The 21,165-nt window shown below is 44.2% G+C and overlaps 1 protein-coding gene across 16 annotated transcripts in view; it reads left to right on the top strand.

Annotated features, from left to right (window-relative positions):
• Nucleotides 1–21,165, top strand: part of LOC139392081 (thyroid hormone receptor beta-like) — a 118,388-nt gene that overhangs the window by 58,975 nt on the left and 38,248 nt on the right. Inside the window, exon 3 of one of the 16 annotated variants that reach the window (XM_071139792.1) lies at nucleotides 14,802–14,872. The exons of 14 other annotated variants lie outside the window; for them this stretch is intronic. The gene's annotated coding sequence lies outside the window, so the exon portion shown is untranslated. Of the gene's footprint in view, nucleotides 1–14,801; nucleotides 14,873–21,165 lie in introns of those variants that run through there. One more of the 16 variants, XM_071139786.1, reaches the window with a different exon arrangement.

The raw sequence follows: 21,165 nt of genomic DNA on the forward strand, positions 1-21,165 counted from the left end.
CCAGATGCATCATTCAAACAAAAATAATTTGATTTGACCTGCCAGTCCATGTGCAAATCTGTGGGTCAAAACTACTAGAAATATACAAAAACTATGCAACAAAACTATTTTATCAAAAACAAAACAGCTGATTTAAAAAAAACTAAATTTAAAACACTAAATTCTGTACATATTCACAGGAACTCTTTGCTTAGGCTGCTATTAGGGCGCCATAACAACTACCATGACAACCATCCATATACAGTTTGAAAATTGACGTTTTGGTCACTGATTGGAATGCAGGGCTGTACAGTATCATTCAACCATGGTTATGCATATGCTTCTCATATTCCTTCTGTTAGAAACATTTACATTTGGTCCTATCCAAATTTAAGGAAGTAAGAGCTTCACTGTTAGTCTACATCTGTTGTTTACGAAGCATGTGACGAATAAAATGTGTTTTATCCATATAGGCTAAAGGGTTAACAATGCACTTGCTAACACTTTAAAGGTTGCATGTGCGAAAGAAAGGTAGAGTAGTAGTCTTTAATGGAGAGTGACAGAGACAAAGGAGCAGTGAAACATTTTTCCTAGAGATTTCCAAGAGGCTGTTGTCTCCAACTGTGGAGCAATGTGAGCTCAGGTCTAAGACAGTGACTGGTCCAGTCCACTCCTCTTCTGAGAGAAGAGGACGAAGAGAAAAGAGAGAGAGAGAAAAATCTGTCCTGTCCCCTGACAAATCTTTATGGTTCTAGAATCCATGGAATTCCGCCTGTAGTTTGGTAACCGATGTGACATCACATTGTTTGAGTTTTAGTTTTCTTTCTTCACGGTTGGACATCTGGCAGAGTTTGATATATTCTTTGTCCAACTTTTCTCACGTAGGTAGTGAAATTCAATTCTGTGTAGCTGTCAAAAGGAGTGTGCTTGGTACTTACTGTAGAGCTAGGCTAGCTGTGTCTGTGACAAGGTTTGGCAGGTTTCCTAGCTAGCTAGGGCTCGGCCAATGTGGTATCCAGGTTTTGGCACCGGCACTGCTGGGACGGACCATTTGGAGGAGGAGTTTGGAGAAAATCTTTGGGCCCCTATTGCTGACCTATTTGCAGTTTGGCAACCTATCACATTCTCCTGGAGACCTCTGGGACAACAGAGGAGACCATTCGGAGGAGGATGTAGGGGGTGGGAGGAACACAGAACTTAAAGCATGGAGCCAGAGTAGTGTAGAAACGTTCTCTTTCTCTCTCTCGCTCTCTCTCTTTAGTCTCTGCTGGACTGTAAATACTGAGTACAGTATGTGTGAAAGTGTCATGGGTCTGACTTCAGCAAGTTAATTGTACAAAAGTTTATTTATTCATTTTCACAATGTTTGTTTTCTGTCTCTACTTTGTTGTGGTGTTTGGTGAATGGCATGGCCTGGCTGGAATGCCACAGTGTGTGGACTCAGGATTCAGACTGCTTCCTGTGGCTCTGCCAAGAAACAAACACTAGCCACGGTCTTTCTCTTGCACTCTCTCCCTCTCTCTCAATCCCCCCCCCCCTCTCTCTCACTTGTTGGCTGCTTTTTCTTCACTCTGTGGTCCAACTCATCCCAAACCATCTCAATTGGGTTGAGGTCGGGTGATTGTGGAGGCCAGGTCATCTGATGCAGCACTCCATCACTCTCCTTCTTGGTCAAATAGCCCTTACACAGCCCGGAGGTTTGTTTCGGGTCATTGTCCTGTTGAAAAACAAATGATAGTCCCACTTAGGGCTGTGGCGGTCACACAATTTTGTCAGCCAGTGATTGTATAGCAAATAACTGTCGGCCTCATGGTAATTGACAGTTGATTAACATTAATACATTTCGCGTCTCCTGGCTTCCACACATCTTTAAAAAGTCTAATAAATCCATGTAATATAGCCTACACCTTCACAATAAATCCATTATATATTTTAGACAGGTATGAAGAAACATGATGTGAAAAAAATGTAGTCTATTTCATAAAAACAGAATAGCATACTCTGAGTTGTCCTGATGTTAGGTACTGATCTGGCTATGCCATTTGGCTGTCTGCTACACTAGTTCATTTAGCAGACAAGATTTGCTTATAATTCCGTGGCATTATTTTCTAGTATGAAGAATACAATTGAACAAATATTTTCTCCAAATGATTTGAGGGAGTGAGCACATGCGGCTATTCTGTGTTGAGCGGTTAACAAAAATAGGTACTCCTATATGCTCAATGTAAAGTTAATAATATAACTTGTTCTACAAACATTGGGCTACATATTTTGATTTTTAATACATTGTAAAGCTACATGATACGACTAATGATGATTTGAAAAAAGTTGCTTGAAAGGCATGAGGTCTGCTTTGTTTTTTTTACGTAGTACCCGCAGCATCCCGGAGTTGCCTCTTCACTGTTGACGTTGAGACTGGTGATTCGCGGGTACTATTTAATGAAGCTGCCAGTTGAGGACTTGCGAGGTGTCTGTTTCTCAAACTAGACACTCTAATGTACTTGTCCTCTTGCTCAGTTGTGCACCGGGGCCTCCCACTACTCTTTCTATTTTGGTTCGTGCCATTTTGCGCTGTTTTGTGAAGGGAGTAGTACACAGCATTGTACGAGATCTTCAGTTTCTTGGCAATTTCTCGCATAGAAGAGCCTTCATTTCTCAGAACAAGAATAGACTGATGAGTTTCGGAAGAAAGTTCTTTGTTTCTTGCCATTTTGAGCCTGTAATCGAACCCACAAATGCTGATGTTCCAGATACTCAACTAGTCTTAAGAAGGCCACTTTTATTAAATAAATACAAATCTGCATCAATCTACCAACAATACCCTATAATGACGACAGGTTTTTAGACATTTAAAAAAATGATAAAAAATGAAATTCCTTATTTCCATAAGTATCCAGACCCTTTGCTACGAGACTCGAAATTGAGCTCAGGTGCATCCTTTTTCCATTGATCATCCTTGAGATGTTTCTACAACTTGATTGGAATCGACCTGTGGTAAATTAAATTGATTGGACCTGATTTGGAAACGCACACACCTGTCTATATAAGCAATCGGGGGAGAAGGGCCTTGGTCAGGGAGGTGACCAAGAACCCAATGATCACTCTGACAGACCAGTTTCTCTGGAGATGGGAGAACCTTTGAGAAGGACAACCATCTCTGTAGCATTCCACCAATCAGGCCTTTATGGTAGAGTGACCAGAGAGAAGCCACTCTTCAGTAAAAGGCACATGACAGCCCACTTGGAGTTTGCCAAAAGTCACCTAAAGACTCTCAGACCATGAGAAACAAGATTTTCTGGTCTGATGAAACCAAGATTGAACTCTTTGGCCTGAATGCCAAACGTCACGTCTGGAGGAAACCTGGCACCATCCTTATGGTGAAGCATGGTGGTGGCAGCATCATGCTGTGGGGATGTTTTTCAGTGGCAGGCACTGGGAGACTAGTTAGGATGGAGGGAACGATGAATGGAGCAAAGTACAGAGATCCCTGTTGAAATCCTGCTCCAGAATTCTCAGGACTGGGGCGAAGGTTCATCTTCTAACAGGACAATGACCCTAAGCACACAGCCAAGACAATGCAGGAGTGGCTTCGGGACAAGTCTCTGAATGTCCTTGAGTGGCCCAGCCAGAACCTATACTTGAACCCGATCAAACATCTCTGGGGAGACCTAAAAATAGCTCTGCAGCGACGCTCCCCATCCAACCTGACAGACCTTGAGATAGTAGAGAAGAATGGGAGAAACTCCTCAAATACAGATGTGCCTAACTTGTAGCGTCATACCCAAGAAGACTCAAGGCTGTAATCGCTGCCATAGGTGCTTCAACAAAGTACTGAGTAAAGGGTCTGAATACTGATGTAAATGTGCTATTTTTTTTTTTTTTCTAAAAAAAAACTGTTTTTGCGTTGTCATTATTGTGTGTAGATTAATGAGGATATAAAAAAAACACATTTGAATAAGACTAACATTACACAATGTGGAATAAGTCAAGGGATTTGAATACATTCCAAATTAACTATATATTATATTGTATTAATCTTTTATTCTTTGTTTAACCAAGATGATGCTGATTGGTCTCTCATGATGTGACAAGCCCCTTACAGTGCAATCGGAAGCATGTGATTCGTTACAATCAACATCCCCTTGCGGCCTCCAGCTGAAACACACATGCTTAAAAAAGCCTTTGTTGTGTGGAAGTGGTTACCAGTTTAGTTGGTACGTCTTCACGGAAATACATGTTTATTTTCGTTTGCTCAACCCTGAAACAATGGCAATAAATGTAACAATACGCGTTTTCACAAACTTGCATCAGACACAGGAACAGGATGCCATGTAAGATACCTAAACTCGCTGAAACTAGCAGATTTAGTTTCACAACCCCCTCTCCTCCCCCCCTTCATTCTCCTTCTTTATCTATCTTCTTTTTTTTACCGCAGTATCCTTAGTCCCTGCGTTTGTCCTGATTTACCCTCGCCTTTACCCAGCATGCACTGTGGTGATTTTGGTGCTCTGTCAGAGCGGGGCGGGTGCACACTTTTGATGAGATGAGAAGGTGGAGGGAGGGAGGACAGTGGCAGTCGGACGTTGTACTCTCTGATGCTGTCTATATCTGTGCTGCTCTCTCACCAAACTACCCCACTCACACCGACCTCACCTCTCCTTCCCCCTCCTCTCCTCCTCCCACCTCCTGCCCCTTCCTCTCCTCCCTCGTTCTCTTCTCCCCCACCCCCTTCCCTCTCTTCTCCCCATTCTCTACTGCAGTGGGTTTGCAAATGATTTTGCCCCCTCTTTTTTTCCTCTGTCATTCTGTCCCTGAAATTGTGTGCATGTGGATGAAAACTATTAAAAAAAAAGTGTTACAAAGCAGAGCTAAGAGCTGTTTCTGTGAGCGCGCTGATAGCAGTCCTCATCTGACCTGCACTCAGACTGGCACAGTGGAGGGATGCAGGGAGTGAGGAAAGAAGAGAGAGAGAGACCGAGGGGGCGGGGCCCGGGGAGCCAAATGGATTCATGCATTTTAGACGATTCTGCGCTGTTCATTTGATCTAGTGTTCCAATGCTGTGTGTTCTCCACACATGACTGGTTCTCCCTCTCCCTCTGTACTCTCTATCTCTCTCTGGGGGTCAGTTCAGGAGCTTAGTGCTACACACATATACACACACATCCACACACACAAGCTTACAGATCAAGTGGTTCTGTCTGGCTTGCTGCAGTTATTCATTCCTCCATCCCTCTTTTCTTTCTTCAATAAGATCTGCTCCCCCCTCTATCTGCGCTCTATCCTTAGGGGAAGCTTTTTTCCTCTGCTATTTGTCCTTTGGTGCACCTCAGTAAATATAATTACAGTAGATGACTGTCATGCCACAAGTGGATGAATACCCTACCCTGTTCTGTTTATTGCCCTCTGCTGAGGCTAGTTATAAGCATAAGTACTGTATTAGCTACAGTTTTACAGTTATAGTGTAATGTATTTCTTCTCAACTCATTGTTGCCCATTCATTCTGTGACGGGTTTGTATTGACCCCCTCTAGCACTGACTACATATAAATAACAATATACATGTACTGGCATTCATCTGGTTCCCAGAAACACATTCTGTCCTTCAGACCTGTCTGTCTGCCCGCTGTAGCAGCCTCCACATGACCTGTCTGTCTGCCCTCTGTAGCAGCCTCCTCATGACCTGTCTGTCTGCCCGCTGTAGCAGCCTCCACATGACCTGTCTGTCTGCCCGCTGTAGCAGCCTCCACATGACCTGCCGGTCTGCCCGCTGTAGCAGCCTCCTCATGACCTGCCAGTCTGTCCGCTGTAGCAGCCTCCACATGACCTGTCTGTCTGCCCTCTGTAGCAGCCTCCTCATGACCTGCCAGTCTGTCCGCTGTAGCAGCCTCCACATGACCTGTCTGTCTGCCCGCTGTAGCAGCCTCCACATGACCTGTCTGTCTGCCCGCTGTAGCAGCCTCCTCATGACCTGTCTGTCTGCCCGCTGTAGCAGCCTCCTCATGACCTGTCTGTCTGCCCGCTGTAGCAGCCTCCTCATGACCTGTCTGTCTGCCCGCTGTAGCAGCCTCCTCGTGACCTGTCTGTCTGCCCGCTGTAGCAGCCTCCTCGTGACCGGTCTGTATGCCAGCTGTAGAAGCCTCCTCATGACCTGTCTGTCTGCCCGCTGTAGCAGCCTCCTCATGACCTGTCTGTCTGCCCGCTGTAGCAGCCTCCTCGTGACCTGTCTGTCTGCCCGCTGTAGCAGCCTCCTCGTGACCGGTCTGTATGCCAGCTGTAGAAGCTGTCATCAAGGCAAGGGGTGGCTACTTTAAAGAATCTCAAATATAAAATGTATTTTGATTTGTTTAACACTTTTTTGGTTACTACATGATTCCATATGTGTTATTTCATAGTTCTGATGTCTTCACTATTATTCTACAATGTCGAAAACAGTCAAATAAAGGAAAACCCTTTGTGTCCAAACGTTTGACTGGTACTGTATATATAATTTATAATTCCAAAAATGGATGTGGCAACAACAGACTTCCCCCGTTAAGTCTATCCAAAGTGTGCAAGTTTGAACATGTGTCCATTAGGCCTATGGATTTTTTCCCAGCATGTATTAGTTTGAGCAATAAAAGCCTCACTTTCATTCCATAGGCTGGGATCTGCATTTTGCAGCTGTTGCAGGAGCACATTTTTCACTGGCTGTCCAAAACAATTATTGATAGGCAGCTTAAACTTTAAGAATTCAACCATTATTGGGTTTAAATACACATTTAGATTTGTGAACAGCCATCCACATCGGCTACAATCCGTAGGGCGTAAATAGGTAAATGAGAGCATAGCAGGGTGATTCACATCAATGCGTTATGTAGATATCAGTAATATCAGCCTAATATCTGTATCGCCGTAGACTACATCACTGCTGTCATCCTTACCTCCAAGCCTTTAATCAAGTTGGATAATCTCTGGATCCCGACAGCAGTCACACCATTGGAAGACATAGCTTGGACTATGTCCTACAAAAGCCAATTCCTGCTCTTTTCCCGCAATCCATCAAACATATTTGGTGTGTCATCATGGTGGTCTCTGGCTTGTGGTAAGACTTTATTATAATTTTTATTTCACCTTTATTTAACCAGGTAGGCCAGTTCTCATTTACAACTGCGACTTGGCCAATATAAAGCAAAGCAGTGCGACAAAAAAACAACAACAGAGTTACACATGGAGTAAACAAAAGTACAGTCAATAACAATAGAAAACATCTATACACAGTGTGTGTAAATGGAGTATGGAGGTAAGGCAATACATAGGCCATAGTAGCGAAGTAATTACAATTTAGCAAATTAACACTGGGGTGATAGATGAGCAGATGATGATGTGCAAGTAGAAATGCTGGTGTGCAAAAAAAGTATATAAAAACATTATGGGGATGAGGTAGGTAGTTGGATGGGCTATTTACAGATGGGCTGTGTACAGCTGCAGCGATAAGGTAAGCTGCTCTGACAGCTGATGCTTAAAGTTAGTGAGGAAGATATGTCTCCAACTTCAGCGATTTTTGCAATTCGTTCCAGTCATTGGCAGCAGAGAACTGGACTTGCTCAGGTGGAACAAACTTAAAGTTGTGCCTTTTTTCAATGCTGATTCGAATGTCTTTGAGAAAATAGAGAAGTGTCAGATTTTTTTCTCGCAAACATCCTTTCTGAATTTAAAAGTAATCTGATTACAATATTTTTGCTGGTAACGTAACAGATTACAGTTACCGTTTCTGTAATCCCTTACATGTAATAGATTACATATCCATTACTCCCCAACCCTGCTCATATACTGTACCATGTCTTGAAATATGAGTTCTGCTTTTAATCACATGTATTTGTTGTATAGTATGCTACATGACAAGCTGGGTGTGAATTGTGCGTGCAAGCTTGTGTGTGGGCTACAAGACAATCTGGTCGTCAATCTCAAGAGGAAATAACAGCTTTAGTACATGGTATTCTAGCCAGAGATTATATACAGAGAGAAGCCACAGAATGTACAGTAGGGAACTCTTTTAGATTCGGAGTAATATGGGGTTGAATCCCAACTGTAGATACATGAGGGACTTTGAATAAAACATTCTACATTTGTTGTGCAGATAAGTGTGCATATTTATAGTCTTTATCTACAGTAGTATATTCAGTTCTTATGGAAGAACTTGGATGTGACATTTGACAGCTAAAATTACTAATTTCAATCTCTTTACAGAATTACAGAATCATTGTATTCTGGCAAATGGACATATTATATTCCTGTTCTATTTTATTCCATTTTTGGCTTGATGAAGAACTTTGAAGCCTGGTGTGTTTTTAAGTGCTGTGCATCAGATGTAGGAGAATGAGAGATGAATGCCAAGCTCTCCTCTGAATCATTGAGTCAACCTCAAATATAACTCAATCACCATGGAAACACAGGGAAATGATAGTTGATCAGAATGCATTGGGCAGATCTCTCTCTCTCACTCACTCACTCACTCACTCACTCACTCACTCACTCACAGTACCAAGGATGAAATGTGAGCTGTTTCAGACTAAAAGTATAATACTATGTAAACGATACTTCATGAAATATTAACATTAGCTCATTTACTGCCCCTTGTGCCCCATACTGCTGGTCAGGAGTGTATATTTGAATGATAGGTATGATATGCAATGAATAGATTTCTTTCATGTGAAATGAATATGGTGGATTTTTAAGGTTAGGGAAAAGTGCAGTGAATAGTGACACTTTTTAGGGTGTCAATATAAATGAATGTATTTATGGTTTGTAATTTTGTCTTCTCTTTTAAACATTATATGTGATATTGTTTTTGCCATCGAGGACCACTTTGGAAACGAGCGTTTTAATTAATACTTATAAGTGATATCCTCTGGGTCCACACTGCACATTTGTTGTATATGTCTGTTACCAAAAATAAATGCAGTTCTATTATGAGCTTCCCGAAAAGTGTTTATGCAGTTCAATTAACTTGTGCGACAGACAGACAGAGATATGTGATTACTGCCACTAGAAGAGGATTGGCTACGTGGCACTGAACTAATGGAGTCAACAAAACAAATAAACAAGTTGTTTCCTTTATTTTGCTTTCTCCCTTTTCCTTCTTGCGTTGTGCAGTACTCTACTGCAGGGGTTCCAAAACGTTTTCACTCGCACTGTTCATGACATTAACTGCTCACACCGCTCTTATTTCTTGCAATTCTATAATTTTGTCATGGGGTATACTCTGTTATTTTTCTGTTTTTAAATAACTAATTGACCGACGTCTGTTAAATTATTTGAATTCCATTTTGTTCATTGTTTTTCTTCCTGGGAGATCAAATGCGCACATTGCGCAGTTTCTCTAGAGATAAATCAGATCAAGCCCGAAAAAAACGCCACTCGCTGGAGAAGACAGATTTTGGGATATCCCTCTCGCTTTGCCTCTTCCTCTCTGGTTTAGCGCAGAAAACGTGGTAATTAACTATAATGACCATAATCCATTGCGCGTTACTTGTCTGGGTGTTTCTTTTACACCTTCTATGTTAGGTTCGTCTGGGGCAGACACGGAAAGAGAGTGCGCGATCGAGAGGGTAGTGACTTTGCGAGGTATCTCTACTTGAAAATTATGATCTAAGTGATTGATATTCAGCATTCATAAAAGTATGCCTTATTTACTTTGAAGAACTACTAAAATAGTGATTTTGTCAGTCATTATAGGCATCAGCTTTATAGAGATGAGATAGCATTTATTTATTTTTTATCCATAAATTGACTGAGAACACGTTCTCACTTGCAGCAACAACCTGGGGAATAGTTACAGGGGAGAGGAGGGGGATGAATGAGCCAATTGTAAACTGGGGATTATTAGGTGACCATGATGGTTGGTCCCAGATTGGGAATTTAGCCAGGACACCAGGGTTAACATCCCTACTCTTACAATAAGTGCCATGGGATCTTTAATGACCTCAGAGAGTCAGGACACCCGTTTAACGTCCCATCCGAAAGACAGCACCCTACACAGGGCAGTGTCCCCAATCACTGCCCTGGGGCATTGGGATATTTATTTTTTTTAGACCAGAGGAAAGAGTGCCTCCTACTGGCCCTCCAATACCACTTCTAGCAGCATCTGGTCTCCCATCCAGGAACTGACCAGGACCAACCCTGCTTAGCTTCAGAAGCAAGCCAGCAGTGGTATGCAGGGTGGTATGCTGCTGGCGATTAAATAATAGTCATCAAATAACACAAATGTAATATACCCAACAACAGAAATACAGTGATTTCAGAAAGTATTCAGACCTCTTGAATTGTTACACATTTTGTTACGTTATAGCCTTATTCTTTTATTTTTTATTTTACCCCCTTTTCTCCCCAATTGCATGGTATCCAATTGTTAGTAGTTACTATCTTGTCTCATCGCTACAACTCCCGTACGGGCTCGGGAGAGACGAAGGTCGAAATCCATGCGTCCTCCGAAACACAACCCAACCAAGCCGCACTGCTTCTTAACACAGCGCGCATCCAACCCGGAAGCCATCCGCACCAATGTGTCAGAGGAAACACAGTGCACCTGGCGACCTGGTTTGCGTGCACTGCGCCCGGCCCGCCACAGGAGTCGCTAAGTGCGCGATGAGACAAGGATATCCCTACCGGCCTAACCCGGACGACGCTAGGCCAATTGTGCGTCGCCCCATGGACCTCCCGGTTTGGGGCCGGCTGCGACAGAGCCTGGGCTCGAACCTACCACTCGAGGCACAGATCTGGGGAAGGGTACCAACACATTTCGTTAGCATTGAAGGTCCCCAATAACACAGTGGCCTCCATCATTCATCCATCATTAAATGGGGTAGAAGGGCCTTGGTCAGAGAGATGCCCAAGAACCCGATGGTCACTGACAGATACAGAGTTCCTCTTTGGAGATGGGAGAACCTTCCAGAAGGACAACCATCTCTGCAGCACTCCAGCAATCAGGCCTTTATGGTAGAGTGGCCAGACAGAAGCCACTCCTCAGTGAAAGGCACATGACAGCCCGCTTGGAGTTTTCCAAAAGGCACCTAATGACTCTCAGACCATGAGAAACAAGATTCTCTGGTCTGATAAAACCAAGATTGAACTCTTTGACCTGAATGCCAACCATCATGTCTGGAGGAAACATGGCACCATCCCTACGGTGAAGCATGGTGGTGGCAGCATCATGCTGTAGGGATGTTTTTCAATGGCAGGCACTGGCAGACTAGTCAGGATGGAGGGAAGAATGAACGGAGCAAAGTACAGAGAGATACGTGATGAAAACATGCTCCAAAGTGCTCAGGACCTCAGACTGAAATGAAGGTTCACCTTCCAATAGGACAATGACCCTAAGCACACAGCCAATAAGACAATGCAGGAGTGGCTTCTGGACAAGTCTCTGAATGTCCTTGAGTGGCCCAGCTAGAGCCTGGACTTGAACCTGATCGAACATCTCTGAAGAGACCTAAAAATAGCTGTGCAGCTACGCTCCCCATTCAACCTGACAGAGCTTGAGATGATCTGCAGAGAAGATTGGGAGAAACTCCCCAAATTCAGGTGTGCCAAGCTTGTTTTTTGAAATTTTATTTCACCTTTATTTAGCCAGGTAGGCTAGTTGAGAACAAGTTCTCATTTGCAACTGCGACCTGGCCAAGATAAAGCATAGCAATTCAACACATACAACAACACAGAGTTAAACATGGAATAAACAAAACATACAGTCAATAATACAGTAGAAAAAAAATAAAACAAAAGTCTATATACAGTGAGTGCAAATGAGATAAGATAAGGGAGTTAAGGCAATAAATAGTTACAATATAGCAATTAAACACTGGAATGGTAGATGTGCAGAAGATGAATGTGCAAGTAGAGATACTGGGGTGCAAAGGAGCAAGATAAATACATAAATACAGTATGGGGATGCGGTAGATAGATGGGCTGTTTACAGATGGGCTATGTACATGTGCAGTGATCTGTAAGCTGCTCTGATAGCTGGTGCTTAAAGCTAGTTAGGGAGATGTGAGTCTCCAGCTTCAGTGATGTTTGCAGTTCATTCCAGTCATTAGCAGCAGAGAACTGGAAGGAAAGGTGACCAAAGGAGGAATTGGCTTTGGGGGTGACCAGTGAGATATACCTGCTTGTAGCGTCACACCCAAGAAGACTCTGTAATTGCTGCCAAAGGTGCTTAAACAAAGTACTGAGTAAAGGGTCTGAATACTTACATAAATATGTGATATTTTCAGTTTTTTATTTTGTATAAATTAGCAAACAATTCTAAAAAGCTGTTTTTGCTTTGCTATTATGGTGTATTGTGTGTAGATGGATGAATAAACAAGAACCATTTAATCCATTTTAGAATAAGGCTGTAAAGTCACCAAATGTGGAAGAAGTCAAGTGGTCTGAATACTTCCTGAATGCACTGTATTTTATTAAAGCAAAGTAATGTGAATAAATGATGGTTAATAAGTGATAAGCAGTAATGGGCAGTCACTACCATCATGGGTCTTTTTAAAATGTATTTTACATCTGTTGTTACAGCATTCAACCTACACATTGCATTGTGCATTTAATGTTTAAAACAATAATCAAAACCAAAGTCGAAAACTGTGGTTATTTTCTAATAATCTAACCTAAACTGAACAGACCAGAAAGCCCTAATCGCTCAGAGCTACAGTAACGGCAAAAAGACCTCGCCCGCTTTAATAACTAGATTTGATCAGACATTACACACAGAGAAATGAGTCATCAGAGAGTGAGAGGGGGAAATGGAGAGAAAGAAGCTGAGAGTGAGAGAGAGGCTGAGAGGCCCTAGTGAAAAAGAAGGGGGGTAAGAAGTGGAAAAGTTCTTGTGGGAGGTTAAGGGAGTCATAAAGCATCTCTGGGATCTTCAACCCTCTGCTTCTGCATATGTGTGTACCACGTGTGTACGTTGTGTGTGTGTACCACGTGTGTACCTCGTGTGTACGTCGTGTGTACCACGTGTGTACCTCGTGTGTACGTCGTGTGTACGTCATGTGTGTACCTTGTGTGTACGTCATGTGTGTACGTCGTGTGTACGCCATGTGTGTACCTCGTGTGTACCTCGTGTGTGCCTTGTGTGTACCTCGTGTGTACCTCGTGTGTGCCTTGTGTGTACCTCGTGTGTACCTCGTGTGTGCCTTGTGTGTACCTCGTGTGTACCTCATGTGTGTATCTCATGTGTGTACGTTGTGTGTACCTCATGTGTGTACCTCGTGTGTACGTCGTGTGTACCTCATGTGTGTACCTCGTGTGTACATCGTGTGTGTACCTCGTGTGCCACTGCGTATGTGTACATCCAGAGTGTCACTGTTTGTTTCTTCATATAAGGCTAATGCTCGATGCAAGGCCCGATGCAAGGCTCGATGCAAGGCTCGATGCAAGGCCCGATGTAAGGCTCGATTGTAAGACTCGATTGTAAAGCTCGATTGTAAGGCTCGATGCAAGGCCCGATGCAAGGCTCGATGCAAGGCTCGATGCAAGGCTCGATTGTAAAACTCGATTGTAAGGCTCGATGCAAGGCTCGATTGTAAGGCTCGATTGTAAGACTCGATTGTAAAGCTCGATTGTAAGGCTCGATGCAAGGCCCGATGCAAGGCTCGATGCAAGGCTCGATGCAAGGCTCGATGCAAGGCTCGATGCAAGGCTCGATTGTAAAACTCGATTGTAAGGCTCGATGCAAGGCTCGATTGTAAGGCTCGATTGTAAGGCTCGATGCAAGGCTCGATGCAAGGCTCAATGCAAGGCTCGATTGTAAGGCTCGATTGTAAGGCTCGATGCAAGGCTCGATGCAAGGCTCGATTGTAAGGCTCGATTGTAAGGCTCGATTGTAAGGCTCGATGCAAGGCTCGATGCAAGGCTCGATGCAAGGCTCGATGCAAGGCTCGATGCAAGGCTCGATGCAAGGCTCGATTGTAAGGCTCGATTGTAAGGCTCGATGCAAGGCTCGATGCAAGGCTCGATTGTAAGGCTCGATGCAAGGCTCGATGCAAGGCTCGATGCAAGGCTCGATGCAAGGCTCGATGCAAGGCTCGATGCAAGGCTCGATTGTAAGGCTCGATTGTAAGGCTCGATTGTAAGGCTCGATTGTAAGGCTCGATTGTAAGGCTCGATTGTAAGGCTCGATGGTAAGGCTCGATGGTAAGGCTCGATGCAAGGCTCGATGCAAGGCTCGATGCAAGGCTCGATTGTAAGGCTCGATTGTAAGGCTCGATTGTAAGGCTCGATTGTAAGGCTCGATTGTAAGGCTCGATTGTAAGGCTCGATTGTAAGGCTCGATTGTAAGGCCCGATTGTAAGGCCCGATGCAATGTCTTAATACACGTTGCTTTTAGTGCCAGTACTCACAGTAGAAAGTGTGAGTTGCCAGTACTTGCAGGCTTTCAGCGGCCCACTATTTGTTTGGTAGTATATTTATTTGTTCATGTATGTGCTTCAGTGAAGGCTGTTAAGGGGAGGACGGATCATAATAATGGCTGGAATGAAGTCAGTGGCATGGTACCCACCACATTAAAGTCAGTGGCATGGTATCCACCACATAGAAACCATGTGTTTGATACCATTCCATTGACTCCATTTCAGCTTATTATGAGCCGTCATCCCCTCAGCAGCCTCCACTGATGTGCTTTAACTCGTTGTCGAGCATTAGGCCTATACATGGACATTATTTTTGATTATAGCACCGCAAACCTCTTTGGACGTATTTGAATAGAAAACATTTTACAACTGTTATGATCGATTAAGAGACTGATAGTGTTGATCGCTCAGACACCAGAATCTGATGTTTGGTTCTCGTTCTTCCAGGATTCTGTCTGGGGGAACTCGGCAGACTCCTCCAATCCCTCCCTCTCTCTATGCCTCTCTCCCTCCCTCTGGTAAGAATGGCCTTTTGTCAGACAGCTAGCCAGCGTCCAACACTTCACACACACAGCGTCTCATAGCATGCCAGGGTCTGCTCTGCTCTGCCAATACCGAGAGCCGTAAGCGACACTTCAGCCCATCTCCCAGGCCTCAGCTAAACAGCACACACACAGACATTCAAAAACAGGGATGCATATATATATGTGTGTGTGTGTGTGTGTGTGTGTGTGTGTGTGTGTGTGTGTGTGTGTGTGTGTGTGTGTGTCAGAGGAGGCTGGTGGGAGGAGCTGTAGGAGGTCAGGCTCGTTGTAATGGCTGGCATGGAATCATGTTTGTATTATTAACCTTTGTTTAACCAGGGGAAGTCATTGAGACCAGGGTCTCATTTCCAATGCTTCCCTGAGAACAACAGTTCAAGCAATGTGAACAACAATTCAAGCATGATAACTACAAAATTGCAGTTACAACATTTAAAATAAATTACGTTACATTCAAAATGCCAGTAGAAACAATATATACAATCAATTAAAACAAGTGCAATCAATCAAAACAAGTAAATTAACCTTTTGGGACCAAATAAGTTTTAGAGTGACCTGTATGTCATTCCGGCAGGTAGCCTAGTGGTTAGAGTGTTGGGCCAGTAACCAAAAGGATGCTGGATCGAATCCCCGAGCTGACAAGGTAAAAATCTGTTATCCTGCCAATGAACCCACTGTTCCTAGGCTGTCATTGTAAGTAAGAATTTCTTCTTAACTGACTTGCCTAGTTAGATAAAGGTTAAATAAATAAATAATTCCAGGACTGAGGGGTATAGTAACTGAAACCAGTCTCCCCTAACTCAGAGGAGACCTCTAGAACCAAACAGTCTTGAGAGTGAATCTTATAGATACTAGACTTCCAATTTAGAAGTGAGGTAGTATCAGAGTTTCTGGAGAAGTGCTTTATATACAAATAATAGCCCATGTTGGGACCTTCTGGTAGTCAAAGATTCCCAGCCAACAGGACTATCTATATAAGAGACAATGGTAGAGTGGTAGACTGAATCGAGAGGTTTTAACACAGAGGTTGTTGTGTGCATGTATACTGAACAAAAATATAAATACAACATGTAAAGTGTTGATCCCATGTTTCATGAACTGAAATAAAAAAAATTGCTGACATTTTCCATCCCCCAAAAGCTTATTTCGCTCAAATTATGTGTACAAATTTGTTTACATCCCTGTTAGTGACCATTTATCCTTTGCCAAGATAATCCATCCACCTGACAGTGACACACCCTGATCTGTTTCACCTGTCTTTGTGATTGTCGCCACTCCCCTCCCAGGTGTCATCCATCTTCCTCATTGTCTCCTGTGTTACCTGTGTTCTCTGTTTGTCTGTTGCCAGTTTGTCTTGTTTGTCAAGTCAACCAGCGTTTTGTCTCAGCTCCTGCATTTCCCAGTCTCTCTTTTCTCGCCCTCCTGGTTTTGACCCTTACCTGTCCTGACTCCGAGCCTGCCTGCCTGACCACTCTGCCTGACCCTGTGCCTGCCTGCCTGACCACACTGCCTGACCCTGTGCCTGCCTGCCTAACCACTCTGCCTGACCCTGTGCCTGCCTGCCTGACCACACTGCCTGACCCTGTGCCTGCCTGCCTAACCACTCTGCCTGACCCTGTGCCTGCCTGCCTGACCACTCTGCCTGACCCTGTGCCTGCCTGCCTGACCACTCTGCCTGACCCTGTGCCTGCCTGCCTGACTACTCTGCCTGCTCCTGAGCCTGCCTGCCTGACTACTCTGCCTGCCCCTGACCCTGAGCCTGCCTACCTGACTACTCTGCCTGCCCCTGAGCCTGCTTGACTACACTGCCTGCCCCTGAGCCTACCTGACTACTCTGCCTGCCCCTGAGCCTGCCGGCCTGACTACTCTGCCTGCCCCTGAGCCTGCCTGCCTGACTACTCTGCCTGCCCCTGAGCCTACCTGCCTGACTACTCTGCCTGCCTCTGAGCCTATGCTAGGCATTAAAGTTTTGATATTGGGAAATGAATTATTAAGATTGCAGGGATCACCACCTTTGTGGAGCTGGAGAACAAGGGACGACTTCCACACCTTAGTACTAATACTCAAGAGAATGGATTAATTAAATATGTGCCAAGGGCTCCACAATCAGAGGTGCAGCAAGCTGTAGAAGACATGGGTCAAGCATGTCTGCCCCAGTGGACTATTTAACATCAACATCTAAGAGAGCGTCCAGAACTTCCTTAGTAGTGACTTGCCGAAGAGAGACCAGTGGGTCTCCATTTACAGTAGCAGGCGAGTCTGTGATTAACATTTGAATTAAGTATAGGACAGTGTATGGCATATTTTGACTAGCATGGCAAATAATTATCTTGTAGAGAATGAGGCAAAACAATGTGTATAGAATAAGTGATAATCAGAGATGAGCCTGTGTCATGAACAGTCCTTTCATAGTCCCCTTTCAAATGAATGGTCTGATGCAATACAATATTGTTTAAAGGTGTCCTTTATTTCGCTTTTGTCTGTGTTGCTGCTTCTTTTTAGCAATTTAATAGCCTTCCAACGCATAGCTGGATCATCACGAAGGCCAGAAAGGGAATTAATGAAATAGATTGACTTAGCCCTTTTTATAGAAGCAGTACATTTGTTTCTAAGTTGTCTGAAGGTCAGCCAGTCAGCAGTGCTACCAATGTGTCTGTCTTGCTTCAGACCAAGCTTTGTTCCTTAGCTGATTTAACTCAGCAAGATCTGGCATGAACCATGGGTTGACTCTATCTTTAATTCTTAATCTCTTCATTGGAGCATGTTTATCAGATACATAGATAAACATACTAGCGAATGGTTCAAGGGCAAATTGGAATGGCAATGGTCATTAAGGATCGTTGCTCATGGAAGGGTTTAAAGTTTCCCTAAGTGATAAGGCGTGGTTTCGTTTTAGGCAACTTTGTGTTCCTGACACAGACTATGGGACAGTGATCACTGAGGTCCGTTTCAAAGACACCACTAGTTCTGTATTTGAGGGTTATTTTTTGAAGTATGAGATCAGAGTTGATTTATCAGGATTCTTTATATTCAAACGAGTGGGGTCAGCAATCAGTTGAACTAAGTTCAGATCAATAAATGCTGATTTAAGACCATAAGACGAGAGAGTAATAAGCCAATCGAGTAATAAACCAATCGATCTCCCCAATATCACTATATCAGAATAAGTGGAACCGAGTCAAACGTGGTTTCCATATGTTTGATGTGTTTCATACTGTTCCATTAATTCCATTCCAGCCATTACAATGAGCCGGCCTCCTATAGCTCCTCCTACCAGCCTCTGTGTGTGTGCGTGTCTGTGTGCATGTGTTTAAATCAGTATTTGGTTTATGCTTTCTAGGAAGGAGGAACCATATGGGGCCTCTTCGGGGGGGGGAACATTACAGAACGCTTAGATAGAAAGTTCTTCAACAGACATGATAATCTATCATGTAGAATAGGGATTTGGTACTGTGCCAGCTCTAGTCATTACATTTCTACATATATTTCTATCTGCAACGTATGTTCTAAAGTTTGAACGATTAATCTCACTGAGTAGAATTCACCCCCTGGTGTGTTTGGTTAACACACACACACACTGGCTGGGTGGTGGGGTCAGGCAGTTCTCCTCAGTCTCTGAAAGATGAGGCCTTCCCAATCAACTTCCTTATTCCGACCTGGGCTGCTCTCCTAATGGCACCCTATTACCTGTAGTGAACAACTTCTGACTAGGGCCCTTAGGACTATTATGGACGCATGCCTAGTTTAGGGCCAATATGGATGCAGGCCTAGTTTAGGGCCAATGCGGATGCAGGCCTAGTTTAGGGCCAATACGGATGCAGGCCTAGGTTTAGGGCCAATACGGATGCAGGCCTAGTTTAGGGCCAATGCGGATGCAGGCCTAGTTTAGGGCCACTATGGATGCGGGCCTAGTTTAGGGCCAATGCGGATGCAGGCCTAGTTTAGGGCCACTATGGATGCGGGCCTAGTTTATGGTCAATACGGATGCAGGCCTAGTTTAGGGCCAATACGGATGCAGGCCTAGTTTAGGGCCACTATGGATGCGGGCCTAGTTTAGGGCCAATACGGATGCAGGCCTAGTTTAGGGCCAATACGGATGCAGGCCTAGTTTAGGGCCACTATGGATGCGGGCCTAGTTTAGGGCCAATACGGATGCAGGCCTAGTTTAGGGCCAATACGGATGCAGGCCTAGTTTATGGTCAATACGGATGCAGGCCTAGTTTAGAGCCAATACGGATGCAGGCCTAGTTTAGGGCCAATACGGATGCAGGCCTAGTTTATGGTCAATACGGATGCAGGCCTAGTTTAGGGCCAATACGGATGCAGGCCTAGTTTAGGGCCAATACGGATGCAGGCCTAGTTTATGGTCAATACGGATGCAGGCCTAGTTTAGGACCAATACGGATGCAGGCCTAGTTTAGGGCCAATACGGATGCAGGCCTAGTTTAGGGCCACTATGGATGCAGGCCTAGTTTAGGGCCAATACGGATGCAGGCCTAGTTTATGGTCAATACGGATGCAGGCCTAGTTTATGGTCAATACGGATGCAGGCCTAGTTTAGGGCCAATACGGATGCAGGCCTAGTTTATGGTCAATACGGATGCAGGCCTAGTTTATGGTCAATACGGATGCAGGCCTAGTTTAGGGTCAATACGGATGCAGGCCTAGTTTAGGGCCAATACGGATGCAGGCCTAGTTTATGGTCAATACGGATGCAGGCCTAGTTTATGGTCAATACGGATGCAGGCCTAGTTTAGGGTCAATACGGATGCAGGCCTAGTTTAGGGCCAATACGGATGCAGGCCTAGTTTAGGGCCAATACGGATGCAGGCCTAGTTTATGGTCAATACGGATGCAGGCCTAGTTTAGGGCCAATACGGATGCAGGCCTAGTTTAGGGCCAATACGGATGCAGGCCTAGTTTATGGTCAATACGGATGCAGGCCTAGTTTAGGGCCAATACGGATGCAGGCCTAGTTTAGGGCCAATGCGGATGCAGGCCTAGTTTAGGGCCACTATGGATGCAGGCCTAGTTTAGGGCCAATACGGATGCAGGCCTAGTTTATGGTCAATACGGATGCAGGCCTAGTTTATGGTCAATACGGATGCAGGCCTAGTTTAGGGCCAATACGGATGCAGGCCTAGTTTATGGTCAATACGGATGCAGGCCTAGTTTATGGTCAATACTGATGCAGGCCTAGTTTAGGGTCAATACGGATGCAGGCCTAGTTTATGGTCAATACGGATGCAGGCCTAGTTTAGGGCCAATACGGATGCAGGCCTAGTTTATGGTCAATACGGATGCAGGCCTAGTTTAGGGCCAATACGGATGCAGGCCTAGTTTATGGTCAATACGGATGCAGGCCTAGTTTAGGGTCAATACGGATGCAGGCCTAGTTTAGGGTCAATACGGATACAGGCCTAGTTTATGGTCAATACGGATGCAGGCCTAGTTTAGGGTCAATACGGATGCAGGCCTAGTTTATTTTCAGCATTATTTAGGTCGGATGTGGAGGATTTAGTCAAATTATTAAACATGAATGAGCTCAAGAATGACAACTTTATTACAGTTGAATTAACTTAGTATCCATCTTTAGGGAAATGTGTGGCTGTGATCGACAGTCTGGTGGAAATCTGTTAACCACAACTGGAACATTCAAGTTGTACTCTTTCAGAACACACAGCAGGGTTTGTCTCTGTATACTGCATGAGGCGATTGTGGTGCTTTGGTCCAACACACACACACACACACACACACACACACACACACATATATATAGACGGTGTGTTTTTCCCCTAGTGGTTCAGCTCCATCTTAATGTAATGTAAAGTGCAGTCCAGAGGATTATTTTATCAGCCAAATAGTTTTTTTTATTGAAAACACCATCTGGTGGCCTTTATTGTGTGTGTGCCTTTATTATGGTTCCTCCGCAGTTGGATGATGATGATGATGATCAGGGCCATATTCTTCTCCTTGTGTAATGTTTTGTGTGATAAAGCTTGAAGTATGTTATTAAAGGGCCATGTTAGATAAGGGGCACAAGAGACGGTTATGAAGGCTCTGAGAATACAGCCATGTATTTAATTAATTACATTCATTTAATGTCATGATGCGTGATGACATTTTGCACTAATAACTAAATAATTACCCCGAAGGCAGATACCACACAATTTATACAACTGGAGGCTTAGCTACGTGCGTGTCATTTATTTTCTCTGGTGCTTAGAACTCAAATAAGTCTTGACTCACTACATATGTGGATTTACTGC

This window comes from Oncorhynchus clarkii, chromosome 32, assembly GCF_045791955.1.
Source record: "Oncorhynchus clarkii lewisi isolate Uvic-CL-2024 chromosome 32, UVic_Ocla_1.0, whole genome shotgun sequence".
Lineage (NCBI taxonomy): Eukaryota > Metazoa > Chordata > Actinopteri > Salmoniformes > Salmonidae > Oncorhynchus > Oncorhynchus clarkii.